At 42.0% G+C, this 12,870-nt stretch overlaps 1 long non-coding RNA gene across 1 annotated transcript in view; it reads right to left on the reverse strand.

Annotated features, from left to right (window-relative positions):
* Positions 1-499: 499 nt before the first annotated feature.
* The window catches only part of LOC131482730 (uncharacterized), a 97,761-nt gene continuing 85,390 nt past the window's right edge, over positions 500-12,870 (reverse strand). The window contains exon 3 of the long non-coding RNA XR_009247252.1: positions 500-591. This is a non-coding gene — a long non-coding RNA (uncharacterized LOC131482730). The remainder of the gene's footprint in view (positions 592-12,870) is intronic.

Consider the following 12,870-nt stretch of genomic DNA (forward strand, 5'->3'; position numbering starts at 1 on the left):
GGTTGGAAGTTTTTGTTTTGTTTTGTTTTTTACTATTTTAGATTAGAACTTGGGATATAACATTGCATTCCCTCTTGGCATAAAGTTTCTGCGGAAAAAGCTTTTGTTAATCTAACGTGGTTCCCTTCAAAGTAGCCTGGCATGTTTCTCTTACAAATTTTAGAATTCCCTCTTTGCACTGTACTTCTCTGAGTTGGACACTGATGTGTCATGGTTAGGATCTTTTCTGGCTTTCTCTATTTGAGGCCTTATCAGCCTTCTATACTTGGAGATCCATAGCTTTCCACAGATTGGGTTGCTTGTCAGCTATAATTTTATTGAATAGGTTTTCTATGCCTCTATTCCTCTCCTCTCTCTCAGGAAAGCTCAGAATTCAAATGTTTGTTCAATTAGTGGTGTATTAGTCAGGTTTTGCTTTGTTTTGTTTTGTTGTTTGATACTACAACTCAAACACCAGGAACTAATTTATGAAGGAAAATGTATTTTCACTCACAGTTTTAGAGGTTCATAGCCCAGGGCCAGGTGGTCTCACTGATCTGGCATCTGATGATGGTTGAGGTGGGACTTGGCAGTGCATACACAGAGAAGCAACTACGTGTTGAAGGAAGAAAAGAGAACAACAAACAAATAAAATTCAGCTTCAGGAACCAATAATCCAACAAGAACTTCTGAGGCTAAGCCCTCATGTTACCCAAGGTGTCCCTTTCAGGCCCACCTCCAAGACACCATATCTGGATCAAGCCCCTTCCCCTAATCCATCAGCTATTCACATCAATCATTATCTAATGCAAGTCTTTGTCTTACTAATGTAAGACTTTGCAGCTTAAACATCTGCATGAGTTTAAAAACAAATTAGGTTCAAATTACAGTAAATAGTGTCACAAAGGCCTCAGGATCTGTCTTCATTCTTTTTTTCTTTTTTTTGTCTGCTTATAATATTTCAAAAGGCCTATATTTAAGTTCAGATATTCTTTCTTCTGCTCAGTCTAGTCTGTTGTTAAAGCTATTTTTATTTGATTGATGGCCTTCATTTTTGAGGCTTATGTTTTATTATTTTTCCTTTTCTCTCTTGGTTGGATTTCACATTCATATCACATATCTATTTCCTAGTTTTCCTAACTATCTCTGGATTCCTCACCTCTTTGATCATCCTCACAGTCTCTGCCCTGTGGTTCTAAGGTGACAGCATATGGGCTCCTCCTCTGACTCAGTGACAATGAGTTCTCCTAGCAGCTCTTGGTACTAGACTCCAAGTCCAGGATGACTATGGATTCCTCCAGTAGCTGAGGCATCCTGTTTGCACTCTCCCGTGCTATAGGGATTCACCCTGGCCATAAAGAATGGGACTCACCTGCCAGGGGTCTTGGTTCCTCTTTCTAGGCTGCTGTCCCAGGTCTTTATGCCCTACCAAGTCACCATTATGCCCATGAATACTGAATTACTGTTTTCATAGCCTAGGCACACATCTCAAAAGGCAGTTACCCGCTGGCTGTGCTGGTTTTTCTCTTTTCAACCATCCTGGAAACCTCCCCAGCTGCACTTTCCTGTGACACAAGGAAAGGAGCATTGAAGACCTTTCAGAGGTGGTTCTCCATGCAGACACCTTGAGGGGATGCCCCACATAGATGCAACACATCACTCCTGAACAAAATCTACACCTCGGGAGTACTTTTCTATTCAGAATGTCACTCACCTTATGTTTGTCAACAATCCTTTGACCAAAATATCTTTCATTTCTTACTAAGAAAAACTCCAAAAGCCCCCAAGGGAGTGGCATGATGGGCTGAATAATGCCTTCTCCCACCAAATTCATCTGATAAAATTCTAACTCTCAGTGCCTTAGCTTGGGATCCTGTTTGGAGATAGACTGGCTGCAGAAGTAATCTATTGAGATGAAGTCTTACTTGAGTATGACTGGTGTCCTTGACAAGGGGATACAGAGCATACAGACTGATGGCTACCCAGGGCACTGGAGGCGAAGGGCTGGATCTGCTCCAGACACGGCATGTCCCCCAGGATTCAGCCCCGAACAGGAGGGGCCACAGGATCCAGTTATGTCACCGGCCTGGTGGGATTCTAGCCGACCAATGATATACCTGAACGGACATTCCTTATCTAATTAGGGCATAGACAGCCCCTGTGCCAGCCCATGTGTCTAGACGAGTATAAAACTCCTTAACACATATTTCAACCACCCCTTTTCGCTTCCTCCTTCCCTCCGCACTGCGCGAAGGGGGCCCAGGAGTAGATTTTCCAATAAAGCTTCCGTTACAACTATGAACAACTTGCTGATATTATTACACCAGCGTGCAGGCGGTCGGCGTTCATCATCTAAAACAGACATGAAACAGGAGCAATGCTCTGTGAAGATAAGGCAGACACTGGGGTGATGCTTCATTTCTTTTTAAGATTTACTTCTTTATTTTTTTGTGTTACAATTGCAGAATTGCAGGAGAAGAGATCGATAATATCCCATCTGCTGGTTCACTCCCCAAATGGCCACAAGGCTGCTCCAGGCTTAAGCCAGGAGACTAGAGTTTTTTAACTTGCTCTGCCACAATGCCAGCCACACTGGGTGATGTTTCTGCAACTCAAATAGCCCCTAAGGTTTCTGGGAACACCAGGAGGAACTACATGAAGAGGATGGAGCACATTCTCCCACACAGCCCTCAAGGAACCAAATTCCCTGACACTTTCTCTTTGTTCTCACAGCCTACAGTACTGTGACACAACACATCTCTGTTACTTCAGCCACCAGTTTAGAGTTCTGGGTGACCACAAGCTTAGCAAATGAATACACTCAGATACAAGTCAGCAGCAAGGACACCAAAAAGGGTCAGTGCCCCCCAGCTCTGCCACAGTGTCTCATGGGCTTCCTTTCACTAGCAGTGGTGCCCGGGATTGAACCCAAAGAAAACAGTAGAGCTAGCCAGCACATAGGGGTGAAATGTGCACCCCAGAATGAGGTGCATCTGAGTAGAAGAAAAGAGTGAAAGCTAAGGCTGCCACATGTCTGGAAAGACAAGTGAGAACCCCTTATTTCATGGGACTCCCACAAACACATCAGGGCTATTACCTAGTAGGAGGCACAATTCCCCCATCAACAAGAAAAGCAAAAGTCAATGAAACAACAAGTTTAATCTGAGCAAAATTTTCATTAAGAAAATGACCCATATACTTGGAGCTCTCTGCTGGGATTTTTGTGTTCATTTTGGGACTAGCGATCTGCTCTCACTTCCCATATCATTAAGGCAGAGTTGTCAACTGGAATCGCTTTGCGTCTGGAGGACACGGCTGTTTGGCAGGATTGCAGGGAGGATGGGAGGAAATGGGTTCTGAAAACATTAACAAGTGCAGTCAGCTATTTTGACCACCAGTCAAGTATAGCATATACAACTACTTCAAGATGAAAAATGAGAAGTCAAATGAGGAAAGGAAGAAACAGAGACAATAAAACTAAACGGTGATGTAAAAATATTGAGCCAGTCACATCTAATTTTCTGTTGACCTTAAATAATTGTATATTTCTGTGGATTCTGTTTTATATTGCAAGATCTTGTGATTTTAAGGAGTCTTTCAGAGCAGAAGCATGCAAAGGAGTACCAGAGACATACAGAGAGAAACAACACATTGGATGCAATAATTATATTGTCTATTATCTATATATATTTGCACATACATGCACAATTTATAGCTCCCCAAATCAACCTGTGATCATAGAGTGTTACGAAGACCCTAAGTATGTTATCTACAAAGAGGATAGAGATCCTGGCGGCTTCCAAGAAGATACCGTCAACAAATATTATGAAATATACAACATTTCTAGGTGCATATTAATTACATGGTTTTAAGGGCATTTTAAAGTATATTGGCATAATTACATATTTAATTTAACTAATTTAGAAATAAATATTGCAGGCATTTTTTTACAACCCAGAATAGACAATGCTTCATAGTAAATTCGGAATAACAGAAAAAAAAAGTTACGTCATTTTCTATGCTATTTTTTTAAAATCTCAATTTTTTTGGTATAAATTTCCTATCTTCTTATCCAACATCCAATCTAACAGTGGACATGACCATTTATAAGCATCTTGAGTTAGAGCAAACATTTTCTCCTTTCTGAACTTCATTCTCGTCCATACAATAACTCAAGCTTGTGATGAGAGTTAGGTGTGTAACAGATAATGGGAAGCATTCACAAAACACTGACAGCTCTTACTGCTTCACCACCTCCTTACTGCCTGTGATGTACAGTCATCCAGCCCTACCAGAAACATTTTTTTCTAAATTTTATAAGTGATGATGCTTACATAGTTAATTAGGGTGGGAGGGGTCAACAAGGATCGGGGGATAGTGGGTGAGACCCTTGCTTACACAGTTTCTTCTTCTTCCCATATATGGGGGAGAGAGGGATACAAGAGGAGAAACCACACTCAGCCTCCCAACCACTGCATTACCCTGGAGACTGGGGGACTGTCACCTGATGTCATCCCAAGTTCCCCATTGTGGAGCATTTTCTGAGGGTTCTGTTCTTGTGTTTTCAATGGTTCTGAGATACTGCTGATATCGCCAGTCCACAGATAAGGAGATCTTTCCAAGGTCTGTTGGCTGTCATAATCCACCTCTGAGTTTCCTTTGGCCCAGAAATCTGCTGTCAAGTTTCACTGGGGTAGTTGATCAATTTGTTCTGCTCTCCATCCTCAGCAAACCAATGGGTGCTTTGGCCCAGCCCAGCCCTGCCCAACACATGCTTGGCCCTCACATACCGTGGGGGAGCTGCAGCCCAGTCAGAGCAATCCCCAGTAACCCCCACTGGACCAGCTCCCCAGCTCTGGTATCCAGGAACATTTTGAACATGGACAAGGAAATCCCAATTCTTTGTCCAATTGGCTCCATTTTTTAAAATTCTTCATTGTTAGAAGGTCCACAAAAATTGTCTCCCTGTAGCCACCACCAAGTGTTCCCATTTGAGGCAGTATAGTCCTTCCACTAAGCATTCTCTGAGCCTTTAAAGTCTACTAAGAAGGAGCAAAGATTTGGTCTAGGAGAGAAGAGGCTTGTATCTTACATCCAAATGCCTACGTCAATACTCATTTCTACTCCTGACTCGGCCTTCCTGCCAGTGCAGAGCCTGAGAGGTGGTGGGGAGGGCTCAGGTGATTGCTGTTCTTGCCACCCATGGGGCAGATCTGGATTTGGTCTCCAGCTCCTGGTTTTGCTCCCTAGCCTGGAGCCACCGTGGGCATTTTTTGGAAGCCAAGCAACAGATGGAATCTCCACCTATCTTTCTGTATGTCTCTTCTCAAATCAGTTTGGATGAAAACCTTCCATTCCCTGATACCTGCCCTCATCTCCATAGCTTCTCTTTTCCAGGTTAGAGGTTTCAACTTCTTCATTATCCTGGCTAATGTCTGATTTTAAGATTCTGAACTGTGGTCTTCAGTTCCCTGCAAGCACACCTCCACTACTGGCCTTCATCTCCTTTCAGTGCAGTATTTGAAACTCATTATGAAATTAGAGTCTCCCCCAAATGCCCTGGCCTCCCTTTAGATGTGAATGAGCAAACATAAAGGGTCAAGAGAATAAATACCTTCTGATTTACTAGTCACACATGTTCTGTGTGATTTCAAAACTCCGCCATTGTATTACAAAAGCAGCTACAAACAACACATGGTTGAATGGGTGCACTGAACACCAACAAGACTTTTTCCCAAAAACAGAGGATAAGCTATATCTGGCCAACAGGTCATAATTTTCTGACCTCTGTTTTAGATTATATTTTCCTCCTAAAGGCAGTCTCCCAGATCCAGCGTTGCGGCATCTTGCATAAGGCTGCCACCTACAACACCAGCATCCCATGTTGGCACTGGTTCAAGACCTGGCTGCTCCACTTCCCATCCTGCTCCCTGTTAATGTGCCTAGGAAAGCAATGAAAGATGGTCTAAGTGTTTGAGCTCCTGCACACTCCTGGAAGATCCAGAAGAAACTCCAGACTCCTGGCTTCAGCCTGGTCCTACACCAATGATTGTGGCCATTTAGGAGGTGAACCAGAGGATAAAGGATCTGTTTCTTTGTCTCTTCCTCTATCTGGGTAACTTACTTTCACATTTACAAAATCTGGGCTCGGTGTGGTAGCCTAGTGGCTAAAGTCCTGGCCTTGTACTCACCAGGATCCCATATGGGAGCCGATTCAAATCCCAGTGGCCGAATGTTGCAGCTGCTTGGGAGTGAATCAGCGAATGGGAGATGTTCCTCTATGTCTCTCCTCTTCTCTGTATATTAGATTTTCCAATAAAAATAAATCTTTAAAACAGTTTTTACAAAATCTTGGTGGGGATGTGGGGGAGGCTCATCTCCTATTAGCTTTTTTTCAAGTCTTACACTGCTGTGTCCTTTGTCAGACTTACCACTAACATCTTAACTAAGACATCAGTGATCTGAGTGCTTCTCTGGACACAGAGGAACACAGAAGACAAGGCTAGCCACCTTCACTCTTGGGCTGTGCAGCGGACAGAAGAGGCTAGCATAACTGAGCTAGACACAGACAGATGTTGGTAAAAGTTTGGTCCAGATAAGCTGCACATCTGAACATCCCAAATTGTGAACTTCACCAAATGGTAAAGTTGGCCTTCCTGTATGTTACAAATCATTTTGATAGATTCAGCTCACCTTTATCTAATGAGCACAGTATGTCTACTCTTTGCCTTGTTTATAAATTATTTTCACCTTATTCATATGATGCTTGCTTCATCAGAGTATTTGCATGGGAGCAATTAATTAGCTGCTAATGAGACACAAAATGTCATGCAATTCCTTTCAACAGTAGTTCATAATTCCATCCTGTGTTTTTCTTTTATTTAGGTTCAGGAATGCCCTTAATTAAGATTTGCTATCAAATTCCGCCTTGATGACTCAGGCTTTATAACACCACCATCCCTTATCTTAGCATATGAGTGAAAACAACATGAGATTGTGAGTCAAAATGCAAATATTAGTCTCATTTCCGTTACTTCTTAATTTGAGAGCTTAAATAAGCTAATTAAGTTATCTCTGCTTCTGCCACTTCATGCATAAAATAGACGATACTTTCTCTGCTTCTCTCACAGGGTTAAGTGTTAGATATGGACATAGATTTGAGGTGTTTTCTCTCTATATAGCTAATTGCTCATTATATAGAAAGATATTCAAAATATTCCATTAACAAAAAAACTAGGTAGCCTGACAGCATTACCATTTAATCTCAGTTTTTCTGGAAGGAACCACCCCTAAGTCATCACCTCTGTGTGACAGAACTATGAATGAAATTTATTTTGTTCTTTTCTGCATATTTCTAATTTCTGCTTTCCACAATGAGTATTTATTTTATAACAATAAAATACATAATTTTAAAATAATTGCTTTTTAGATTACAAAATAACATGCTAATTCTATAACATGTGAAAAGCATGAAAGAGGGTTTTTAAAATCATGTTATTAGCATGCATAAACTGGGGCATTATTACAACCCATAAAAGGCAAGAGCTGCAGTGAGCTATCTCAAAGATTGGTTTCTTACATTCATGGCTTTGGTATTTGGTGAGTTTCCTAAAAATCAGATGAATGCATGAAGCAATGTTTGAAATCTAAATCTCCTTGGCAATTTAAATAAGGCATTGAAATCATCAGGATCATATAATTGGAGATGTGTGATGAAGTTCTATGCTGACTGACTCCTTAAAACGAACAGCAAAGGTACTAGGTTTTTAGAGGAGGAGTTAAGTTTAAGTGATTTGAAGCAAATACATTTAAATATTTAAAGAATCTAGTAAAAACCAGAGTAAATGAAACTTTTGAATCCTTTAGAGGAGAGGAAAGTAAATTAAGGGCCGACTTTGGAAAAGTCAGATCTGACACTCTGCACTGGAATTCACTCAGACGTCTTTCAGATTGTAGCTATTCCATCAGCGTCACTCTAAATCCACTCATAAACATTAAATATGGGCCAAAACACTAGGGCTAGTAGGACAGAATGTTAGGAACTCATGGACAGTGAAAACACGTTTTCTCCCCTTTATGTATTGCCAGGATGGGAAACAGCATGAAATTTATGATTGATTTTTTTTATGTAGCAAGTGCATTTGTCCCTAACCCTAAACCCACATATAAAAAGTCCCCAGACAGAATAACGTTAGTCACTAAAATAGACGGCATCCAGAATATTTTTAAGTGTCTTGTTAACAATATGTACTATTTGTAGGGCTTCTAAAAAATGTGTTTACTCATCTGAAACTCGACGTAACAGAGAGAAAAAAAGAGGCAAAGACCAAGAGAGACAGAGATTTGCCACCTGGTGGTCCACTCCCCAGATGCCTATAACAGCCATGGATAGGCCAACAGGCAGTCAGGAGCCAGGAACTCCATGCAGGTCTTCCATGTAGGTGGTAGGAACTCACGTCCTTGAGCCATCTTCTGCTGCTTCTCAAGTGCATGAGCTGGAAGCGGGCAGCTGAAGCTCAAAATAGCATTTGATGTGAGATGAGGTGTTCAAGCAGCAGCTTAGCCCATTGCATTACAATGCTGGCCTGTTTACTTACATATGTTTATTTATATTTGAAAAGTGGAGGGTAGCAGAGAAAGATAGGGGAGAGGAAAAGAGAGAGAGGATGAAAGAAAGGAAGCAAAGTATCTCCCATGCACTTGTTCATTCTTTAAATGCCAGCAATAACTGGAACTGGGCCAGCTCAAAGGCAGGATCCAAGAGCTCTGAGTCTACCATGTGAACGGCAGGGACCTAAATACTTGAGTCAGCACGTGCTATTCTCACGCACATTTGCAGGAAGTTGGATTAGAAACAGAGGTGAACTTTAAGTGCAAGAATTCTGATACAGAATATGTGCATCCCAGGTGGCAGCTGAACCTGTGGCACAACAACACTTTTTCCCTATTTTTAATTATTTTCAGTGCCAAAGGCTGTGAGACTAAAATAATTACCTAGGGGAAAATAGTTGCCAGTTGTGTGTCTGATAACAAACCTGTGTACACAGTGTGTAAACACTTGTAACTCAATAACAAACAGTTCAATTTTTAAGTTGGCAAAAGATCGGAATAACCATTTCTCTAAAGAGTAAAGACAAATCGTAGTAAGCACATGAAAAGATGCTTTCGTTGGTCAAAAAGTAAAGTATAAATCAAAGCAAGAATAAAACACCACTTCACACCCATTAGGATGGCTATTAGCAAGGCCATGGAAAATAAGATATTAGCAAAGTTATGGAAATGTTGGAACTACATTCTTAGCTGGTCAGAATGTATAGCTGTACACACTTTGGAAACCAGGCTGACAGTGCATCAAAAGGTTAAAACACAGTATTACCATACAACCTAGCAAGTCCACTCCTAGGTATATGCCTTACAGAAACAAAAGCATGGAAACAGCACTGTGACACAGCAGGTAAAGCCACCCTCTGCAGCACTGGCATATCATATGAAAAACAGTTCAAGTTCCAGTTGCTTCGCTTATGATCCAGCTCCATGTTGATACACCTGGTAAAGCTGCAGAAAATGGCCCTAGTGGTTGGGCTCCTGCCACCCACAGGGAAGACCTGGATGCAGCTCCTGGCTCCTGGCTTCAGCCTAGCCCAGCCCCTGCCACTGTTGTTACCATTTGGAGAGTGAATCAGCAGATGAAAGATCTCTCTCTCTCTCTCTCTCTCTCTGACTCTGACTCTCAACTAATAACTTTTAAAAATAAATAAACTCTAAAACTGAAAGAGTGTGTTCACACAAAAATTTGTACACCAAATTTATAGCATCATTACTATAACAGCCAAAAATATAAACAAGCCAAACATGCATCAAGTAATGAATAAATAAGATGTACAGCTAGTGATTTCCCATCAATGCTCTTACAAAATGAGCAGAATGAGCAGGTCATGGTGGGGAAGGACTCTCTGATGAAGCTTCTCTATGTGTTTTTCTGCTAAAGCTTAGGCTAGGTTTTTTTTTTTTCCTTTCACAACAGTCTCCTAATAAGCAGATATGATCATTGTCTGGCCCTCCAGGAAATAAACAAGCAAAATGCTTGTAGCACCCTGGCGAGCTGCTGTCCGCTTTTGCTCTCACCTGTCCGCTTAACTGGTCCACTTCCACCTCTCCATAGCCCCTGCTTTGATCATGTTTTGTCTTCAGGATGATACTGGTAAAGCCTCATCTCTCCCCCAAGCACAGTTCTTTGAAGAAATGCTCTGGGATCTTGATCCCACTGGTTTCAAGTTTCCATTGAAAGTTCTCCTCTTGTCCACACAATAGTTTTACCATCTCCCAAGAAGAAATTTTGTCCCATTCTAGTCTTTCAGTCAGAATTGGGTTAACTGCATTAAGGGAGCCGTCTGTGGTTTTGGCTATTTTTCTTGTGTTAATCACTGGTCATCTTCAACTAGGACATGAAGAGGATACATCTCCCTCTTCCCCCACAGATCAGTATGATTAGCCTTCTGTTTCTGAAGGTTTCAGCTCCAACATTATGTCATCCATTTTTTTAAATGACTCATCTGTTTTTAAATTTGCTGGATTTTTTATTTTTTTCACCCAAGCTACACCATAAATTTGATGTTTGTTCTTAAATTTTAGCAGCATTCATTTCGCTCTCAGAGGGGCTGTTCTACAAACTGACATCTTCCCAGTGTTTACACATGAGTGAAAATCAGTAGGAATTAATGGTGCAAAAACGCTGAAACTCATGTACAGTTTTTTCGTAATACATATTTTCCATGAACCTGTTGAAAATCCTTTGTGTCTTCTGCATTATTACTAACCTAACATTCCTTCAGCCTGCTTTAATGGCTTCCCCACATATCACAGCAGCCAAATCTACAGCCAGGCATTTATTAAAGTCCCTGCCATTTTCTGATTTATCTGTATGGATTTTAAATCTATTCCCTGACTTCCACACTCACCTGGACTGCCCTATTCAAGCGCTCATCATCCCAGGCCTAAAACAACACTATAGTGGCTTCTTCATATGTCTTCCTGATCCAATCTCACCCCTTTCCAGCAATGCTTCCATCAGGGCCCAAGGAGATCTTCCTAAAATTCAAAATAAATCACAATGGCTCCCACATAAGATCCTTTTATTTCCCCCCTTTTCCTTTGGATAAGATATAACTACTTAATATCATTTCAAAGACTTTGCAGGACAGGGTGTCTGCCTAACACCCCAGAGTTCTATTCTACTGCTGCCCCTCTGTTTCCTGACCTACATGCTATGCTCTCCTTATTGTCCTCAAACCCACCATGACACCTCAAACCTGCATCCTCCAACATGGCTCCTTCTTGGGATACACCTGCTGGAACATGGTCTTTTCATGGAAATACACTTTACACTTCCTCCATGTTGCCTTCTACTGATTTCTTCTTCAATATGTGAGAATCCATTCAAGGACTCACCCACTGAAACCTCACCCCGCTCTACCCCACTCTACAATATTGTGTCCTCTGAGCTCCTTTTTTCATGTTCTAGAGGCAACTGGGAGCAGATTTCCCACTTCTTGTTCCTCTGACCTTTGATTGGGCTGAGAGAGCCTTTAACGCAAGGGTGGGTTCTAATTCATTGTTACAAAGATCCTTACACTCAAATGCTTGTGAGTAAATGAAGCGGTGAGTGAACGAGTGAACTCTAATGAGGTCCCAATGTGAGAAACAGCACATACTGGTCAGTCTGGAAAAAGTATCTTGCTTGTAGCCTTGGTGGTGTTGAAAGATGGGAAAGGCAGTCCTTCTCTTAGGCTATTAAATGTTTTACACCAGAGCTTTTCTTCAGTGTTAAAAGCTAAATCAATTTCCAGGAAAATATTACTGCTCATGTGAAATACGTCACATGGGGAACAGTCCCCCTAATACTTTCCACACACAGGAAGGGGGAGATTGTACCCACCACACATGTGTGATGCTGTCATCTGGAACCCCATGTTCTCATGTCTCCCTAGGCCCACAATTTGGCCATGGATCAGTCCCTGCATAAAGTTGGCATGCTGTTTGCAGTTTAATGAGTCATCAACCTTTCATTACCTGATCAGGGCCAGCCCTGAGGCACAGCAGACGAGAAGGGACCTAGAGGGACCAGACCAGTCTGACCAGACTTGAAGGATGGTGCTCCATCTCCACAAGCGATCACCACTAGAAAAAGGACAAAGAGCTGAGACTACTCAGAAGATGGACAGCAGATCCTGGGAGCACCCATCATTAACGCCAAAAAGTGTCACTTAAGGAATGAGTGTGGAGAAATAATGAGATGGACACAGTGTCCTATGCTGGATCCCACAGGAGGACAAACGCAGAAGAGGTCAAGGTGCAGTCTCAAACCAGACCCAAAGGGTCATCCAAGAAAACTACAACCTCAGTTTCCTTGAGAAACAAAGCCCACAGGATAGCAATCATGTAGTGTTGATCCCATAACAGTAACAGCGGTGATCCTGATAGTAACAGGTAGAAGGTGTGCTGGGCTTAGGTTCCCTTAGAACCCCTTCCACATCTACTCCTGGTAAACAGATGCTGTTTTTCCTGTGCAAAGTCTCTTCCTATAGCTTGAGTAGAACTAACTTCATCCACCCCTGACTCCAGGGTAGGCACATGACCCACACCTGACTTCCCAAAGCTGTCTCAGTCTCCAAGGAAGTGAATTGTATGTTCTCTGTATGTGTGCCTGTCTGAAGAACGAGCCATACTTGATCCCTGACTCGTGAGGGCCCCCCAACATCCCTTTTAAAAGATGTCTGAATAGGGCTTCTGTCACCTGCAACTGAAGGGTCCCCCTTCACAGTAATCAATGTACATGCTCCTGTGAGCAGAAAGTACCTGGCAGATGCCTGAGGCTGGGCTGACAGTGTGGTA

The sequence above is a fragment of the Ochotona princeps genome, chromosome 20, assembly GCF_030435755.1.
Source record: "Ochotona princeps isolate mOchPri1 chromosome 20, mOchPri1.hap1, whole genome shotgun sequence".
Taxonomy (NCBI): Eukaryota; Metazoa; Chordata; class Mammalia; order Lagomorpha; family Ochotonidae; genus Ochotona; species Ochotona princeps.